This window comes from Hoplias malabaricus, chromosome 12 (assembly GCF_029633855.1).
Source record: "Hoplias malabaricus isolate fHopMal1 chromosome 12, fHopMal1.hap1, whole genome shotgun sequence".
In the NCBI taxonomy this organism is placed as follows: Eukaryota; Metazoa; Chordata; class Actinopteri; order Characiformes; family Erythrinidae; genus Hoplias; species Hoplias malabaricus.
In genome coordinates, this window is record NC_089811.1 from 2975445 (window position 1) to 2981507 (window position 6063).

The following is a 6063-nucleotide window of genomic DNA, read 5'->3' on the forward strand; positions in this document are numbered from 1 at the left end:
ATCAAGGCATGTCAGACTATCTCAGTCATGGTTGAAAAGCCTCAGACCCCAGAGGGTTAATTTACTACTAAATTAAACATTCATTCATTGTCTGCAACCGCTTATTCAGTGTAGGGTCGCGGTGGGTCTGGAGCCTACCCAGAATCACTGAGCGCAAGACAGGAACACACCCTGGAGGGGCACCAGTCCTTCACATGGCGTAAATTAAACATAGTATTATTATTATTTTAATACTTTATTACGAATAATAGCAGTTATAATGAAATTGTGAAGGATCTGTTATCTGTTATAAAGGACTAAAATATAAGATTATGAGGACTATAGATTTTGGTAGTGGGCTGTTCTTGTCATAGTGTTGACAGTCTAAAAACTCAGTAGCACTTTGTAAAAGCAGACATTCCATTTTCATGTCAATATTAATGCAATATCAATGCATGAATCGAATAGACATTCCCTTTACTTATTGACACAGAGAATCCTGATCCAGTGTGACTCCATCATAAACATTACTGATGTCCCATGGGAAAAAAAATAGGGCTTAAGTTTGGGTAATTTATTTCATATAAATAGCCTGGATATGGTACCACCTCCTACAGTGTAGTTCAATGTACCAGTAAATCATCAAGCAACAAAAACATCTTATCTTCCATTAAAAGTAATTCAAAGCAGTGGTGAAAACTATATTTTACTGGGAAAGCAAGCTATTTTTATTTCTCTCACTCCAGATTCAGCAGTCTTACAAGGAACATGTGAGACTATTTGCATCCATCAATGTGACAAGTGTGTTTGCTAGTCCAGGCCTGTAGAGCTGAGTTGCATTTAGCTATTGCATTGTGTCCAAGGGCAGTGCTTTTATGTTGGAAGTCCTGTAGAAGGGAATTAACTGCAAAAGCACTTGTGGTTTGCTCACACCGTACCACAGGGACATGTCAGCAGTCCTGCAGTTTGAAAATTGCATATTCTAGATACTTAGATTTGAATGTCATAGGTCTGTTAGAATGGATATATCCTAGACTTAGTGACTCAAACATTTTTGTCTTACCAGCTAAATCATGCCCAATTGCATCCATTTGCTCGATCTACCCCTGACAAATTGAGCAACAAAGCTGTGTGGGTGAAGGCTAGAGACTGCAGGTTCCTCTAAGGTTTTGCGCTCACCAACACTTGGTCAATGAAATCAAAATGCTTGGAGGAGAAACACTATTTTCCCAGCTCTGTTGCATTAGTTAACAGACACTGGCATTGTTTTGCATGTTAGTGCAGAAGGAGGGCCACATTTCAGAGACTGGTTTTGTATTTTTTGCAGCCAGGCAGGTCCTTGTGTCCAAAGGTCGTGACATGGTTGGTTTGAGGGAGCCTGAGTTGTTAGAAGGAGATGGTTTTACTGCCTGAAGGACTGAATTTTTACAATTCCTTGTGTCTCAAAATATGAGATTTGGCAGACACACAGCATGACAGATTGGGACTAGATAATGAAGAAGTCATCTCATTTATCATTTTATCCCTTTAATCATCAGAAATAATGAAATAATGGATTTCATTTTCAGTTCTCAGAAGTTATTTGATTTGACAGTGCTTTTTAAAATGCTTTTAAAGTGTTAAAAGATACAGAAGGTCCAGGGTGAGCTTGAGTCCCTGCCCCTTTGCCCTCAGGCTGTACTTTCTTTAGCCTTCTAGGTTTAGTGTCTGTAAGAATAGTCTTTTGTATGGCCATTCAACCTGTCTCAGCAAAGCTCTGCTCAGTCACGCCCAAGAGATAGATTGAGTGGGTCTAGAGGTGATGTAAGGAGGGGAAGACTGGGAGGATTCCAAGTGCCCCAAACAGGCAAGGATTCAAAATTCTATCACCTTGCTTATTAATTCTTAAATAAGATACTTATTAAGCAATAGTTAAATAGATTGCACCATGTCTCCAGTCCAGAAGAAATGTTCAGTGGTTCAACACAGATAGGGTTTGCACAATTGGCAAGAATTTTTCCTTTCAATCTTTTTTCTCCAGTTCACAGGAAGTTCCCACCAAAAATACAAATCAAATTCAGAGAAATAGAGAAGGTGAACTAAAACAAAGATTCGTTTTCTTTAGTATAGGCAGATTTTTCTGTCTTCCCAGAGTTTACATCCAGTATAGTTTTTCATGAAGCAATTTAATGTAGTAATTTTGCTCATACTCATCTTAAAGGTTTGCTACATGCTAAGAAATCCACCCATTTTTTAACAAAACATTTTGTTAAAATGAAAAAACAAGATGTCTAAAACATATCACGCTATGTCTAAAATGCGTTGAAATGTTGTAAAGGATCTGAAATAAAATTGGACAGAGACCACCAATTTCATCACTATTTTGCAGCCATCTGTGGATAGTTCAGTTTTAGTCAACTTTGACCTCTGACACTGTACTGGAAATCCCATTAATTAAAGCCCTGAAAATCTTTCTTTAGAGAGCCTCACATTACATAGTGTGGTTATTCTGAACAACAAGAAAACAAACCTCAGGAAGTGTGTTAACCAAGTTTCTGTTATTGTTAAAAACAGAGATTTATGCCCAGCTCTGTGGAGCTTTTAAATGCAGTTGTAAATCTGATTCACAGGCATTAAATGACTTAACGAGGAGCATCATGCCTTAGCCAATGGTTCAAATCTCTGTTTGGGTATTACAGCTATTGTTTTCCTCCACCTTGGGGATAAACTGCTATGTCTCTCTGGAAATAGTGGTTACATAAAATATTTCCTACTTCATGTTGGAATTCACTGAGAGGCATTGTGTGAGCATCAGTCTCTCCAGATAATAACTCTCTGTACATATCTCTAAATATTACTCCCAGGGGCGGAGCCAGGGGTGGCCAATAATTGGAGTTAGCAAACACACACACACACACACACTAGTGCACTAAGGGCTGTGAGCACAAACACCCAGAGTGGCAGGCATCCATCCCCAGTGCCCAGGGAGCAGTGTAGGGTTAGGCATCTGGCTCAAGGGCAACTTAGCACTGGATGTTAAGGGAGGAGGATAACCCAGTTCTTTTACTCCCTGGTGGCCTTACATTCCTAAGCACACTTCTTTAACCATCAGCTGCCCATGTATTGCTTCCTAATCAAGTATAATTTTGGGTTTCCTTTTTCATTTTTTGTCCTGACTTACAGTATGCCTATAACATTTTAAGCTGCCTGCTCTCTTAATAGTTGAGTAAAATCATAACGATTCATTGATAACACATGAAAAACACATTTGTGGCTGTTGCAGAAACTAGTTTGGTCCCCATTTTCATTTTCTTGTCCAGTTAGGTTATGCCCTATCTGTTAAAATGAAACCTGTTTCATTAAGATGCTGCTAAACCCATTTGGATTAATTTTTAAAGTCTGAATATGCTGTTGTATATAATACAGATTTGCATTGAAATCCTATTCTAACCTCTGAGAGGAAACAGCTGTGAGCTATGTTTTCTGGAACCCCCAAGTGTCAGGTGATTTACTTCCAACCAGAGAGCTTGTAATGCGTCTGGAGGAGGGGGATGTAGAGAGGGGGTGTGGCTGAGGAGTGGAAGAGAGGAATGGAGGGGGCCTAGTCTGAGTGGAAAGCCAGCTGTGTTCTCGTAGCTCTGCCCATAAATGGTGTGGCCAATGGCCAGTCCAAGCTTCTACAAGATGGCCTGTTAGGAACAGCCTTGATTTCTCTCCTTGTAGAGGAATGAGATAGGCCTTTATAGAAATGCTAAGCAGGATTTCTAGGGACAGAGTCAATGGATAGACAGCCAGAGGGACGGCAAAAGTCATTGAGGTTGACATTAGTGAATGAGTTATGGAGCTTTCCTTGCTCCTACATGCTTTTGTTTGACTGCTCCTGGCTTCATTTGAAAAGATTTGACCCCCCCAACCCCCCTTTAGCCACCTGATTCTTTGTAAAAAAATGTTGTAAAACCACAAAGGGGCGATAGTTCAAGTCACTGAAATGTTAATATTTTTTTCTTTATCAGGTCATTCTAAAGCCTGTTGTCAAAGTTTATATTTCTTAAAAGATGTCATTCCATCCCCTGTATTAACCATGTTCCATTTCAAGTAAAGCCTGTTGAGACTGGCGTTTAATAAAAAGCAGTCTTACTTCATTGTGTATATCCTGAGCTGAGAGCTTCGCCGTAAAATGGCAGCAATGAAAGGACTGATGAAAGGCAATAGAAAGACAGAGCAAACATCTACAAGCGAATTTGGGAACGGTGACAACTGCCGAGCCCTGCATTGCACCGCTGTAACACAATGAAGGATTTATGCAGAGGAATGCCTGGTTTGGACAGTAGCCAGACTCACTCAAGTACTGACTAGTTCCCTGAGTTTCCTAGAGTAAGCAGAGAAGCAGAGTACGAGAGCAGAAGCTCTGAAAGTGATAGTGGTTAGATTAAGATGCTGTGAGCGAGGTCCAGGACCCAGCTGGAGAGGTTCAAATCACAGTTGGAGGACACTCAAAACAAACAGTCCCCGCCTCACTGCTCTTAGCACTTGAGGCTCAAATGATCAATTATTTCCATGGCTGTTCCCTCTGGAGAGAACATCATCCTCAAGACAACTTTAAGCTTTGTTATTAGAAAGTGCTTGTTCTGGGTTCCCAAGTTGTTCAGCTCTTGATTTTCACAATATCATGTTAGCGATCCAATTTATTGCTAGGAATGTGCTGCTATCCTTTTTAAAAGATGTATTTCACCAGTAGATCAGTAGATCTTGCTCTCACCCTATAAACTAATGTACCCTATATGTCAAAATGCTATCAGCACTCCTCGTAATTAGTGAATTCAGCTATTTGTGCTTCAAGGTTGCTTGGTGGTTAGTATGTCTGCCTCTCAGCGATGGCCATCTGGGTGGAGTTTCCATGCAATACTGGGTTGGAGGGTTTCCATGTCTTACTGGGTGACGTTTTCCTCCAGGGTCTACAGTTTTCTCCCACAGTCCAAAAACATGGAGGTTAGGTGAACTGGCTCCTCTAAAAATAAGTCCTGGTACGAGTGAATGAATGTGTATGTGAATTAATGTCTGTATGTGGATTGTATCCTGGGTGACCCCCCGAAGCCAATGATTCCAGGTAGGCTCTGGACCCACCGCGACCTTGAACTGGATAAGAGGTTACAGATAATGAATGAATGGCGTTCTGTGTAGTGTTCATTGTAAAGTTCCTTGGATGTATAGAAATGGGTTAAATAAGTGTAATTGCAAATAAAATAAACATTTACACAGCATTATAATAATAGTAATTCATGATCTAAATAAGCTGCACGTGAGTCTTTGTGTGACCATGTTTAATGCCAAGCTTAATAGGCTAAAGTGGCGTTAAGCCCCTTCACATTAAGCTTTGGTATAGTGGGCCCATCCACAAGAAATGTCCATTTTTCTCCTTTAAAAGGTACGATAAATATTGTGTTACCTTAGTTTAATGTATTTTCAGTGCATGATGACACTTCACAACAAGCATACAACATCTAGAAAATCTCAGGTTCCACCTTAAAGGTGACGTTCATGATTTTAATAAAACAAATCACTTTTTATACAATTCTGAGTATGTTTCCTCAACATTCGCTAGCTCTTCAGTTTGTTTATGTGCTAGAAACTGGTCTAATTTGTTTGCAAAGCCCCAGTGAATAGGTTGAAAATAACCCTCTGTTCTATATTCTAGGCTTTCTATATGTCTCTATGGATGAGCAAATCACAAATTTAAAATTCACAAATCTGATCCTGTAATACATAGCCTATGACCAATGAAAAGCATGTATCTCCATTTTGATATATCTCCATTCCATTGGACAGTTTTTCATTGGACAGTGACAGTATTCTGTCAATAAGCAAGTTTTCACCAGAGTTACAATAATGGAGTTTACTCTTAAATTGGAGTTAATTCTCTTAGAAGCTCACAAGAAAATTGAGGGTTAAAATGTCTTGAGCTGCAGAGCAACTCTTGTTTAAGTTGTCCCTTATTCAGAAACAAACAGGGCACATGCTTGATGTGAAATTATAACTCAGCCTGGCATTTTGTTTATACGAGGCCATGAGCCTCATTACGCCTAATGACAGATGAGCTCAGTGAGA